Source organism: Eurosta solidaginis, chromosome 2 (assembly GCF_040869045.1).
Source record: "Eurosta solidaginis isolate ZX-2024a chromosome 2, ASM4086904v1, whole genome shotgun sequence".
Classification (NCBI taxonomy): domain Eukaryota; kingdom Metazoa; phylum Arthropoda; class Insecta; order Diptera; family Tephritidae; genus Eurosta; species Eurosta solidaginis.
In genome coordinates, this window is record NC_090320.1 from 300,734,894 (window position 1) to 300,750,328 (window position 15,435).

Sequence of the window (15,435 nt, forward strand, 5' to 3'; positions counted from 1 at the left end):
ACTTAATAGCCGGAGATGCTGGCAAGCGTACGCCCCCTTTTTTGTTTTTGTTACTCGAAGCACAAAATAATTTTGCATATTAATGTTGAACGATGACGAATAAATACGGCTTCTAACAAACATATATACATAAATATGTTTATATGAAATTTATACACAAATAATTTTAAAATCCTTTGAGGGTTGACAATTTTTGAAATATTCAGTTAGCTTCATCCTTCGCTTTCTTTGCTTCACAGCTGTGTCGTTGCCATATTTTTAGTGGTTGGCAAAATTTCTTTAGATGTTTGTTGTTGTTCTTATTTTTGTTGTTGCCCATATCACACGCGCTTATGTTATTAGTGTTCAACCGAATTTATTCAATTTTAATACGCATTGCTATATGAAATGTAGCCTCAAGCTCTTAATGCTTTTTCCGGCTTATAGACCTTTACAAGTTTCCTTTTGAAATGTTGTTGTTGTTTGTTTTGTTGCGAGTCTATTATGTGTATTTTAATTCCCAAATGCGCACTTGTTTAACGCTTTTAAAGTTAAGCTCTTCTCATAGTAAATTCATCATGAAATTGAAATTTCATAACTACTTTGGGGAATATGAAGCATACATTTAGGCGTGTCAAAACGTCTGCGCTGGTGTTGAGTTTTAGCACAAGTTTCTTGAAGTTTTTTATTGCTTTATACTTTGAATTTGATAGATCTTCAGAGCATGCAATAAAGATAAGCATTTAATAATATTTATTTAAGAAAATTTGTATTTATTAGAAAAGTTGGGGTAGCACGCAGTCACATCTGAGGTTAGAGGAGTTTTTACTTGTCTTACTAATAAATGTTAGTTTGCGTTTTAGTACTATTTGGATCAGATACACGCACATACGTTGCTCGATTGGGCGCCGCTATGACTGAAGGAAATTGAAAATGGGTTATGGTGGCTAACGAGGATTGAGTACGTTAAGAGACTGATGGGCAGTTAAACATCGGTTAGTCATAGGTGTAAGAATCGGAACAGCGGTCGTAGCCGATACTCGGAAAAACCAACAAAGAAACGATAATGATTATAGTAAACGAACAAACAAACACCGCGCCGGCCCTGGTTCTCGAACCCCTCAAAATAATATACGGAAAATATCACAAAATACAGTTGACTGACACGAGCGAAAAAAAACAAAAATCATCCCTCAGAAGATAAACAAATTAGAATCACCGACTTCTACCTACCACCGAATACACTCATCCATTAGTCAAACACTCTTTTAACGCGTTTCACTCGAAATGACTACCTGCGACACACAAAAGTACCTGAACGAATAGTTTAGAACAATACAATACTATAAAAGCTTTCAACTTAACACGATCACGACAGAGAGTAACTAGACACGGGATGACGTAAAATCGGAAATGATTCCTCCTTTTACCCTGTCAGAAAAATCAACAACAAATGAAAATTTAAGATGTTGTTGTTGTTGTAGCGATAAGGACACTTCCCGAAGGCCTTGGGGAGTGTTATCGATGTTGATGGTCCTTTGCCGTATGCAGACCCGGTACTTTCCGGTACCAAGCCCGACCATCTCGAGAACGATTTGTTATGACCACATGCGATCTTCTAAGCCAAACCGCCCTCCAACCCCCTAGATCCATGAGGAGTACGGGGTCGCCAGAGCCTCGGCTGGTAATGAAACAGGATTCGCCACGGATGGGTGAGGTTGACAATTGGGTTTGGAGAAGCTATATATTGCGCTGGCAACCTGAACGGGTTGCGTCACATAATCCCTTGAATCTATTTGGTATTTTAGTCGCCTCTTACGACAGGCATACCTACCGCGGGTATATTCTAACCCCCGAGACCGCTGGGGGAACAATTTAAGATCATTTCCGACCTTTGGCTTTATGGCTAGAATGTGTTACTATTTTTTGGGCCGTACCTAGATAAGTTCCTAATGACTCCGGCTCATATTCCTCAGGTTGGAAATATTTAACAATTACTCTATACATAAATAAGCTCGTGATATTTTTGGTATATACCGAAATAATTGCGGAATAATGTTGTGATCGTTGAACGACTATTAGGTCGAAAAAACTTTCGAATCGTTTTTGGGCTGTTTTATATGTTTTAGAGACTAATTATGGATTACTGAGAAATGTTTGTGGCACCTTTTCGTTACACAACTTGTACTTAATTTGAGCGAAATCAGTTTGTGTAGTGTCTGAAACATTTTTGTAGTTATTTTCACGACTTTGTCGTTATAAGGTAAGTGCTCTTTAGTATGACTCCAAATATCGGCGTATAGTCCGGGACAAGTTCGGAGCTATGGTGGGAGCGTTTGCCGATTATTCACAAAACGTTTATGGAATCAATTTGTAACCTTTTCGAGTAAGTTTTGCCACAACAATTTTACTTAGTTCATCAGGGAGTAATTTATTTTCACTTTGGAATCATTTTGGAAATTTTATCTTGGCATTTGACTATAACTTCGGAACTGTTTCGATTTTTTGGCACGATGCTGGAAATATTTAACATGAGAGCTTTTGGGGGTATTTATTCAGAGTAAAGTGTCGGAAACCATTCCTCAGCCTTCTTCTCATTTGAAGCGTTCACCCAAACCCGAAGCTCCAGCGCTAATTCAAACCCTCATATTTCAATTCATCATCCTCTTACGCATTAATTTTATTTATTACATTACAAAGCAATTGCAATTAAAAGCTTTTCACAGCAAAGGTAATCTACTCTCCACTAAATAATACTCATACTTGTGTATGTAAAAAATTGTAATTCTAACAACAATCGCCACCTCCCAATCGCAGCCGGCTTCAAAAGGACCATCAGCATTACCACAACTCCTGCAGGCATTATAAATGAATAAATAAAATTCAGTAAATTCCAAATGAGCAAAACACATTTCATAAGCCGTTCAAAAGCGAGAAATTCAACGCATTAATTTTGTTAGCCGTGTAGTCATGGACACGACAGGGCAGACAGAGCAGGCAGGTTCGTCCTGCATCTCAGCAAGGACTTTGCTGTTTACAACCCCAAATAGCCGCAGGTTGATCGCTGCGTGTGTGAATGTGTGTGTGTAGTTTGTTGTGCGTATGGAATTATAATATTTCAATACAATTTGATAATTTTACAATTTAGCATTTCTTACCCTTTTATTGAGTTATGCAAAAGTTGGTGGTGGTGGCCTTGGAGGTTGTCGTTGTCGGCTCAGACAAATTACTCAAACAATGAATAACAACAAAAATGTGCTGCTGCTGTATGACATGTGTTTATATGAGTGTGCGCGTTGTTAGCTTTGTCGCCTGAAAGTAGACTTTACCCTGTGGGTGGTTATTTAGAGCCACAAAAAAGCGGAAGCGGATATATGCGCGAAAGGTTAATATCATTTGATATCAAGGGCAACAACAACAAGTACAACAACGGCTACTTCATAAACACCCACTCCCATTCTCAGTCACATAACTACATGTATAAATACATACTTGATTACATATCAGTCTTAACTCCTTTCTAAGGAACGCAAAAAACAATTTAAATCCTTCGATTGCCATAAGGGTTGCTGACAATTTGTGTGCATGTGTGTGTATATATATATGTAAGCTTAAATGCATTGATTTGTCTGCCTTTCGCCTTCTTGCAACCGCCGTAAGGGTAATAATGCGCCATGTCTGGGCATTTTATGAAAATTTTAAAATTGATGGATTTGAATTTGACAAATTATCCTCATTTGGCTTGAATGCCTTCAATTGCGTAACTTCCGAAATTATTTAATGCCTGTCGTTGAACAATGCCACTCAGCGAAGCTATGGAGAGGAATGTTCCAAACAAGCGAGATTTTTAAATAAAAACATTACACGTACCTATTAACTTTTTTTATAAGCCAAGCGCTGGCATAGCTTCTAAAAGCTACTGCACTCACTATATATGATTTTTTATCGACGGGTTACAGATGTGACATGGGTTATATACTCAAGTTTTATCAGCATCTGTTTCATTAAAAATTTTCTAACACTTCGATAACAAATCATTAACATTTTGATAACAAATCGATAACTTTGCGAAAACATCGATAAAACTCCGATAAAATCGATAAATTTTTGAGATCATATCTACAGGATATCGATAACTTGTTTATAAGAAATATATAGCTTTTCGATAACAAAGCGATAATATCTTTTGAAACAACCGGATAATTTTTCGATAACCAATCGATAATACGCCGATAACAACCTTGTAGCTAATAAAAATTGATGTTTTAATCGATAACTTTTTGATAACATATAGATAAATTGTCCTTAATTGCCGGTTCTGTTCTATTATAAATCGATAAGTTTTCGATAGCAAACTGAAACATCTTTAATTGAAAGCCGATAACTCCCAATAACCTCTGTTGCCGATAGCAGTTTATAATACTTCGATAACAAATCGATATCTCGACCATACTTCGTCGATAGCACACCGATAACAAACCCTTACTCGTCGACAGGAAATGTATAAATGGGGTTACATTTATAACCCACTTCCAACACAGCCGTTTGATCCAGACAAGCATAAACAGGCCCTAAGCCAAATCTACACAGAATCGGCAAACGCTTTTACCAGGACGCGCCCAATGAACCCTATTATTAATACAATATCCTACCCTTGCAGAAGAAGAAAGCACATTACCAAGGGAGACACTGGCCCAACTTCGTTCTGGATACTGTAACAGGTTAAACTCTTAGTTTTCCAGACGCAACCCCGACATACGTAATGCGATGTGTCCCCATAAGACACCAACCATCTTTTCAATTGTAATGGGGCACCTACTCCTCTAGCATCAATCTCCCTATGGTCCGCCCCTGTTGAAACAGCCAGTTTCCTTGGACTCCCGTTAGAGGACTTTGATGACAATTGAGTGTCGTGCCCATTTAAAGGGGGAAGCACTGTTAACACAACAACAACAGAAAATATATAACATACTCATATCCCGTCGATAATAACTTATCAAAAAAAAAACCGCAAGTAAACCGAAAACAAATTGACCAAACCGGTCCGGGTGCGGCTTTGGTCTTGACTTCAAATTTTTCCTTTGTTCTCCCTTTCCTTTACCTTTTGTTCTTTTCCTTTTCTTGTCTTTCCTTGTTTCATTTTCTTCGTTTCACTTCCCTCTTTATGTTTCATCGATTTGCTTTTCTGCCTCCGTTAATTTCTTTAAGCTGGATTGCTTTCTCAATTCGCTCATACCAAAAAATTTTGCTACAAATATTTTGTTTAATTAAGGTTTGAATGACAGTCTATGTGAAGTCTTTTTTTATCGGCCAATTCAACATAACCTTGCCCAAGGTTTGAATGAAAACAAAACTTGAAATTACAGAGACACAATTCGAAAAACGCGAAAATGAATTGCAGTAAACGTTCGTCCATCCAGGGGCTTTTCCAACTTGTAGCGCGCTACGTTTAATTTTTCCTACAAATTGGCGGGTCTGCATATTTTATGTCGACACTTGGCGCAAATATAGTCGAAGGCTTGCCAAGGCATTTGTTATCCTTATTTACAAAATAAAATTTACTTTGCCGTATTTGCCTTGCTTTTCTGGATGAGCTTTTTATACTCAGTTGAGCAGAGCTCACAGAGTATATTAAGTTTGATTGGATAACGGTTGGTTGTACATATATAAAGGAATCGAGATAGATATAGACTTCCATATATCAAAATAATCAGGATCGAAATAAAATTTGATTGAGCCATGTCCGTCCATCCGTCCGTCCGCCCGTTAACACGATAACTTGAGTAAATTTTGAGGTATCTTGATGAAATTTGGTATGTAGGTTTCTGAGCACTCATCTCAGATCGCTATTTAAAATGAACAATATCGGACTATAACCACGCCCACTTTTTCGATATCGAAAATTTCGAAAAACCGAAAAAGTGCGATAATTCATTACCAAAGACAGATAAAGCGACGAAACTTGGTAGATGAGTTGAATTTTTGACGCAGAATAGAAAATTAGTAAAATTTTGGACAATGGGCGTGGCACCGCCGACTTTTAAAAGAAGGTAATTTAAAACTTTTGCAAGCTGTTATTTGTCAGTCGTTGAAGATATCATGATGAAATATGGCAGGGACGTTACTCCTATTAGTATATGTACGCCTAATAAAAATTAGAAAAATCGGAGAAGGACCACGCCCACTTTTAAAAAAAAATTTTTTTAAAGTAAAATTTTAACAAAAAATTTAATATCTTTACAGTATATAAGTAAATTATGTCAACATTCAACTCCAGTAATGATATGGTGCAACAAAATACAAAAATAAAAGAAAATTTCAAAATGGGCGTGGCTCCGCCATTTTTCATTTAATTTGTCTAGGATACTTTTAACGCCATAAGTCGAACAAAAATTAACCAATCCTTTTGAAATTTAGTAGGGGCATAGATTTTATGATGTTAACTGTTTTCTGTGAAAAAGGGCGCAATTGGTTGATGCCATGCCCAGTTTTTATACACAGTCGTTCGTCTGTCCTTCCGCATGGCCGTTAACACGATAACTTGAGCAAAAATCGACATATCTTTAATGAGCTTAGTTCACGTACTTACTTGAACTCACTTTATCTTGGTATGAAAAATGAACGAAATCCGACAATGACCACGCCCACTTTTTCGATATCGAAAATTACGAAAAATGAAAAAAATGCCATAATTTTATACCAAATACGAAAAAAGGGATGAAACATGGTGAGGTAATTGGATTGGTTTATTGATGCGAAATATAACTTTAGAAAAAACTTTATAAAATGGTTGTGACACCTACCATATTAAGTAGAATAAAATGAAAAACTTCTGCAGGGCGAAATAAAAAACCCTTAAAATCTTAGCAGGTATTATATATATAAATAAATTAGCGGTATCCAACAGATGATGTTCTGGGTCACCCTGGTCCACATTTTGGTCGATATCTGGAAAACGCCTTCACATATACAACTACCACCACTCCCTTTTAAAACCCTCATTAATACCTTTAATTTGATACCCATATTGTACAAACAAATTCTAGGGTCACCCCTGGTCCACCTTTATGGCGATATCTCGAAACGGCGTCCACCTATGGAGCTAAGGATTACTCCCTTTTAAAATACTCATTAACACCTTTCATTTGATACCCATATCGTACAAACGCATTCTAGAGTCAACCCTGATCCACCTTTATGGCTATATCCCTAAATGGCGTCCACCTATAGAACTATGGCCCACTCCCTCATAAAATACTCTTTAATGCCTTTCATTTGATACACATGTCATACAAACACATTCCAGGGTTTCCCTCGGTTCATTTTCCTACATGGTTATTTTCCCTTATGTTGTCACCATAGCTCTCAACTGAGTATGTAATGTTCGGTTACACCCGAACTGAACCTTCCTTACTTGTTTGCTACTGCTTTTTAACCTTCCTGCTGCCCTATTTGCTTTTTCACGTTCTAACAATCGCTTTTGAAATGTTTATTTGTTTACATACAAAAACCGCTTATGAAAATATTTTCAAATTACAATTTTTTCCTTTTATCAATGCTTCCTCACTTGCTCGCTTTTGTAAGCATTTTTAATATGCGACCTTTTTTTCGCAAGTACCCTCGAGGCTATTTATATTTACTTAAGCATATTGAAGTGTACTTAACAGGAGAAGGGCAAAGCTTTTTTATAAGCACATATTTACTAATCTATATAAATATGTATATAAAATATCTATGCATAAGGAAGGATGAGCAGGTTTGGTGTTAACAGTAAGTGTAAATATCTAACTTTTTCACACTTGTGCTTGGTTTTTCTTGCTGACCCAGGAGCTGTTTTTTTCAAATATTGCCTTACCTATTTACTAAATAAATGCATAAGATATTTTTTAGATCTGGTTAAAAAAAGTGACTATACGAGGGTTTTTGTAAACACATTTTTGGTTAGACCGAAGCCACCCATTACAAGGTACAACAGCAACTTTGCGATAAAGAGACCATGATATTTTCTGAAAGGTAACAACGCACAAATACATTTATCTGAACAAACTTATAGTTCAGCACGTCTAATTTATTTTAGTTTGCGTTTAAGGCGCAAACTGGCCAAAAAAGATCCTTCGGATATGTGTGTAAAACCCTGAAGAGTTTAAGATAAAGTTCCAAAGCCAAATTCAGAACTGAAGTCGAACTTGGAAGAGGGAGTGAGAGTTGGAGTCGTATTAAGAGTACGAGCGCGAGTAGGAGTGAGTGTGAAAGAGGGAGTGAGAGTTGGAGTGGGAGTTGAAGTGGAAGAGAGATTGGTAGTGAGAGTGGGATTGAGAGGGAAATAATTGAATAAAGTAGGCAAGAATTGTATAAAGAGATAAGAGGGGAAGCAAGGTTCAGTTTTTGAAACCAATTTTCAAGCAGGACAAAGTCTGCCGGGTACACTAGTCTAATAAAAAAAATCGATCAATATGTCCGCATGAGAAAATTTCAAGGTCCTTTATATGGGCAACCAGTTGTTATTAAATCTCGCTTTTCCATATTTAAGCTGAGATCAAATAGTACAACATTTCTACAAAAAATTAATGCAGGACGCGATAAACTCCTTGGAGATTTAAGACCGAGTTTCTCTTCCAATTTGCGTCGTACTCCTTTTAATTTTTCTTACAAATATACGGCACGGGACGAGGCAGGAAACTAAACCTTGCTAGCATATTCCAGAGCCCCACAACTTTCCTAAAAGTATAAATGATTTCAGCAAATCATATTTATCTATCAGAACATAAATCAACGCTCACGCATAAATAATGGATATTTATCTTGGCTATAAGCCAGCTATAAAAAGCAACAAATCGATTCCTTATACCTACGATAAAATTCGAATAAGCTAAAAATATTAAAAAAGTGGGTGTTTCCTGCCATGCATTCAAACTTTTAAAACCTTAATGGCTATGAATAAGGTTTATAATGATTACAATACCTATTCATCAGACGATTGCCTACCACTCTCATCCAAAGGAGGAATATCCCTGAATAAAATATAAACTTTTCACTGCATAAAGTTCAAATGAAAAATATAATTTTTTTAAAGAACGAAATTCGGATGCGAATACAAATTTTGCGTCATCAAGCAATGATTATGCACCCCAAAGAAAGCCCAAGGAGCTGAGCTGATGAATGAGCATTAAAAGAGTGGAATGTGGGGTAAGGCATGGGCAAGCAAAGACTTCAGCAAATGGCAGTAGAGCTCTTAAACGTGTGAGAGAATGTAAATTTTGTTTGGTAAGACAAGATGCTGCTGTCAGAAAGTTTTGACTTTTACATGTAACGCCACGTTCGTTTACTTGTTGTTATTACAATAACTGTGCACGTAAAGCGATGCGAGAACTCCCAAAGATTTGACTGAACTTAGGGTATAAGTAGCGTCATTGGCTTCATAATATTTGTTGTTGCTATAAAAATGGCAACCATAATTCAAGACAACGCTTTGCGTCTGCTTCAGTGTTACTTGCACATTACTTCATTGGCGTTTTGAAGCGCGGTCTTTGTCATGAATTATGACCGTCAGTTTTTCTTTGACGTATTTTACTCCACTGCAACCAATTTTTGCTACTCCCTGACGTTGAAGCAATGTACTTATCGTTTACTGTATATATTATCATAGCTTGCCTTGTTTTTGGTTATTTTTTTTATACCTCACTCCAACGCTTTTCAAATACCAGACTGTTTAACACGCCACTAAAACCGCCATCATCTTCGCTTCGAGTTTGTCTAGCGGTGTCTGCTGCCCCTCATCCACGACGTGTTTCCTTAAAAAGCACCCTCAGTTTTTCTCTTGCTTTGTTATTTTCCGCTTTCGTTTGTGAATTTTCATTAGCTCAAATTTGCTGGAAATATTTCCACTGGCTTTTTTTTTCTTTTGGCCAATCGCATATTTGCATGCTGCAGGTTTGGAGCTCCAAGAAAAGATAGCTACTTACTAGGACTGATCAAAAACGATAAACTACCTTTGATTTGTGGAAATTGATTTTCACTTTCTTTAAGCTAATTTTTCTAACACAATGTGTTTTGAGGGAGTAATATTAAACTTTAGTAGAAGATTACGAAAAGTTTCAAGCGGTCGAACTTAAAGTATTCGGGTTTTATTGCCCTTTAAAATAGATGCAAATACAAGCATTTCCTCAAAGAATTTTTTATATTTGCTCGCCTTTCGAGTGGGCTTTAAGGCTCTGAAACTCCAAAATGAACGCTTGATAATTGCTTATGTTTCAATTGATGCTGCTTCTACGATAGCCAGGTAAGAAAACCAAATGAGGTAGTGAGGGATTGATTTTGTAGGTTTTTGGGTGAAGTTTAAGCTCTATACCAAAACGACTCCTCCTCGCTGATAGAGAATTAGTCCGCGCAGTCCACAGGAGGAGGGAAGTTGGCATCTAGAAGTAGGTCAGGGAACAAACAGTCGGTGATTTCTTCAATCGGCTTTCACATCCGCTAAAATTCCTATGTTGATAAATTTATCACTTACTATGTATCGCAGCTGTGAACATGACAGGGTTTAATGAGAAAGCCGAGCTACACCGCCTACTTACATTAGGAGGGAACATTTCTCCTCTGCTAGATAGGAATGGATATGACGAAGCCGATAACCTAATCCCTGATGATGGATCATATGGTGGCGAGTTTGAAGATTTCTCGATTATTCTCTGCCTTCTGTTATCAATTCGATTCACCAAACTATCAAATAAATAAACTCCGAATATCAGAAAGCTCTTTATATACTGCACTACTATGGAAGTAGAACTTCACAATTAAATATATTCACGTACTTCACAAGCTGCATTGCATTGGGTAGTTCCAAATATAGAGAAAGCCACGAATATGCCTTAAGTATTTTTCTGTACATTGTCGGGGTTTTCAGCATAGTCTCGAAAATAGCAATCATATTCAATCTAAACTCGATTGAAGGTACATGCAGCTTTAACAAATTCGTCGCAATGAATATAGAACGTCAGGAAAAGGTGGATTACGGCTTAAGCTGGTAAAAAAGGGGTCACAGAATTCAGAAGAAAAATCCATGAGCTCTTATACAAAATAAAGTCGAGGACATGTCTTCAGATTAAAATTTAATGCGATTCATAAATAGCCATAGTATTGGTGTCCTCCATTTAGCATTCAAATGTCCCCCCACTAAGATAAAAGGCCATGTATTTTAAAAATTATAATTTGAGAGGAGCGAGCCTGGGCGATGCATTGTGCTCTTGTGTGAAAAAAAGAATCCCTGTCTGTTTTAATGAGTGCAAAGGTTTTGCTGGTTCCATGTGTCGGTCTTCTGGGGTAGATTTTTTCGGGTTCTTCAAGACAACAAAGCACGGCTTTTTTGCTCAACCAAAATTTCCAGCGTTGTGAAATGGTTTTTAGTTCATTTCAATGTTTTGATACATTGCTCTCGGTTAAAGGGAAGCTAAATACCAAAAAATGGAGGTTTGCCGATGTCCAGAATGGTTCGGAATCAACCATCATCCGTTTCTGGCACTGGTACAATATAAACGCGTCATCTATCAGAACCAAGTAATTTGATATTTATTTAAACTTCTTGCTTTACAATGCTGACATAACGTCTGCTTGACGACTTGAGGAAAATCTCCCTAGAAAAGCACTTCTTGTACCTTTCTTAAAAAAAAAAGCAATTGTTATTATATTAATGGGCAGCGCAACACATCCTTCAGGAAATTATTAATTACACGTGTGCACTTCCTCTTCGAAACAGTTCTTAAACACATCTTCGCTTGCTTTTCTAATAGTTTCATTGTTTTGAAGGAAAAGTTTCTTAAGTCTGAATTAAATTTGCCGGGATAGCTAATGGATGGATTTCTTCAGAATTGAATTCTCCATAAAACCCAACCATGCATTAATATTTTTCAATTAATTTTTAATTCATAAGTTAAAGTGAACTGGATATCCAAATCAGATGTGGTTTAATGTGTATAATAATAAAAATAAATGTAAGGTGCGATAACCTCCGCAGAGATCTAAGGCCGAGCTTCTCTTCCAATTTGCGTCGTGCTCCTCTTGATTTTCCCTACAAATTGGCCGGACGGAACCTACATGTTTTATGCCGACTCCGAACGGCATCTGCAAGGTAGATGAGTTTTCACTGAGAGCTTTTCATGGCAGAAATACACTCGGAGCGCTTGCCAAAGACTGCCGAGGGCCGACCCCGCTTAGAAAAATTTTCTTCTAATTGAAAAACCTTATTTCTAAAATTTTGATGTTGCTTTGCCCGGGGTGTGAACCCAGGGCATTCGGTGTTGTAGGCGGAGCACGCTACCATCACACCACGGTGGCCGCCAATTTGTGTATATAAGTCACTTAAAAGTGAATGTATTTATCGACCTTCAAAGCAATTTAACTAAACTAATTGATAGCGCATTGTTTATTATTGTCACGAAAAACTTAAAAAAAATTATTATGCATTAAGACAACATTTTCCATAATTTGATTGCCTAGCAAAAGCCACATAAAATTTAACAAAAAAAAAAAAAACAACAAGTAAGGACGGAACTGTCTTCGCCGTGCCGAAGACTTCATACCTTTCATGAATGGGGCTGAACAATAATCTTATCCCGTTCGTAATCTCCAAATAATCGGATGTATAAGATAAGAAATATATAGTGAACAGACATACCTAAACAGTTTTTAAAATAAATATAAAATAAAAAAAAAATACCCTTATCTGAACGATCGGTTGTATGTGATATATATTATATATGATTTTTACAAGAAATCTTCTATGATATATTAGAATAAATATCAGCAAGTTTAACGTTTTTATATTGGAAATTAAGGGGGAAATTGCCAAAATCTTTCTATCTGAACGATGGGATATATACTATATATAGCTACGATCAAAGTGATTTTTTCAGAAAATCTTCTATGATATATTAAAATATGTATCACCGGTTTCACGTTTATACTTTCTAAATTGCGGCAGGAATGACCAAAATCGTCTTATCTGAACGATCGGTTGTATGGGAGGTATATGTTATAGTGGTCCCATCCTACCGGATTCGACAAATGTCTAATATAATACAAAAATATATCCTTGTGCCAAATTTCATTGAGATATCTCAAAATTTGAGGGACTAGTTTGCGTTCAAACAGACAGACGGACATGGCTATATAAACTCAGTTCGTCACCCTGATCAATTCGGTATACTTAATGGTTAGTCTACCTTCTATATTTCTCAACGTTACAAACATCGGACCAAAGTTAATACACCATTTCATGTTCATGAAAGGTATAAAAAAAAAAAAAAAAAAAAAAAATTTAAAACCAACAAAAGCAAAAACTAACGCATATTTAATCTCATTAAGCAAATTTAATCAAACGAGCCAATTATTAATAATTAAAAAACATAAATCGAACAAACAACGTGTACGATAATTCATATATATATCCGTGATGGTAACGCAAAGATAGCATATTTTATAAATTTATGACAATATCTCATTATAGTTCATTTTGTGAATATTAATATTATTGTGATATTTCTAACCAGTTTGGACAATAAACAATAGTAATAGGTAAAAAAAAACAAATACACACAAAAGAGCAATAAACCAAAAAAGTCACATGCACGTGTGCACTAATTTCAAGGAAAAACCCATAAAGTTATGATTTCTATTACGTTTTGGGTAACACTTCATAAAAAAAAAATCGTGCTCCGACTTTTTAAACCTGTATAAGGCAAACTTAAGCTTTTTTACTACTAAAAACTTATAAATTGTGGGCGTGAGCTTGCATGCGACTAAATGTTGCAGCATATTAATAAACAAAACACAAATAAAATTAAGTGAATTTTATTACATAAAACGCAAATGTCATTTCGTCACCTTGCGGTCGCATTTTAATTGTTAAAAAAAAAAAATTATAATAATATCATATGTGTTGCGAAGACAATAAAAAAACACTTTTTCATTTAAGCTAACTACGCCCGATTGTGGCACGCAATTTCTCGGAAGGTCACACAATGTCACTCTCTGCTCAGCACAACAACACGTGTAGCAAGTACTTACTATGTGGCACTTGCCATATGAATATGACTTACGATGTTGAAAAGTACTTCAGCCAGTTTGCTCTTACGCCCTGCTTCTTGAGGCCAAATATTAAAAAAATTTCATATCAGTTAATCTTTATCGCTCGTCCACCAAAATTGGTGTTTTTTTAGTTTTATTATATTTTTATCTTTTTTTTTGTTATTGTGTATGGTTTATTGCTCTCTCCCTGCTGGGCCAAATTAATAAGAAATCACATAAAATTTATGATCGAAATTAAATGATATAACTGCAGAGTTAGCGCTTGAAATCAAATTAACTTTTGGGAGGCTAATTAATATGCATGAAAGTTGAATATGAGCTATTCCATTCTATTTCGATGAATTGAAATGAAATTTCAACTTTGATGTGATGATGTGTCTTTGCCTATGGTATGGCGGCATACAGAATGTTAACGTAAGTGTAGTCTCTTCACTGTAGCGATATGTGGGAACAATGAATGCAGAGGAGAAGGTAGAGTTGATATCAGAGAAATCAGACAGAAAATCAATTAATAAAAATTAAGGAAGGCAGAAAACAAATCGATCATATATAAAAGAGAAAGTGAAACGATAAAGCAAAAGATATAAAAGTAAAGAAGCTGGATCAGGAAAAGAGGACGAAAAAAAGTGCAGTATAATAAGAACGTCGATAACGATGTGGATCATAATAGCGATGCTTATGATTATCGTCATGGCTGCGAAGTCAAGAGGCAAGGCAACAAAATGCAAGCAAAGGACAGGAAAGAAACAGAAGGAAATAGAACAGAAGGGAAAGGAAAGAAAACAGAAAAGGAGGGGTGAAGAAAGGAAATATAATAAGTTAAACCCGAAGCCGAAACCGGACGGCATGTTATCAATTGGTTATCGAAGTCATATCCATTTCTTATATGCGAGTTAAAGATTTGTTATCAAAGCTATTGATAACAAAGGCTATTGAATTTGTTATCTAGCTGTCGGGTTTGTTATCGAATTATTATCGATAAAAGATCGATTATTTATAGAACATTTATCGATATTTTATCAAAAAGTTGTCTATTAATTATCGGTATGGTTATGGTATGGTGTTACCAATTTGATATCGGCGTGTAATCGTTTGTTTTTTCGAATAGTTATCATTTATTTATCGAAAAGTTAACGAAATCTATTTTATTTTATAAAATATTGCACTTTTGTACATTATCCAAGCTTATTCCACTTAATATATTTGGTGTAATTGGATATGCAATCGAACCCTCGTTTGCAATATAAGAATCTCGCAGCATTATTCAGAACTAGGTTCAATTCATCATTAAAGATTACCATATGACAACAAAAAGTAGGTAATATCTGGAACAACGGAAAGCTTTATTAGTTACAATTTTGTTTTGATCTTACTTAC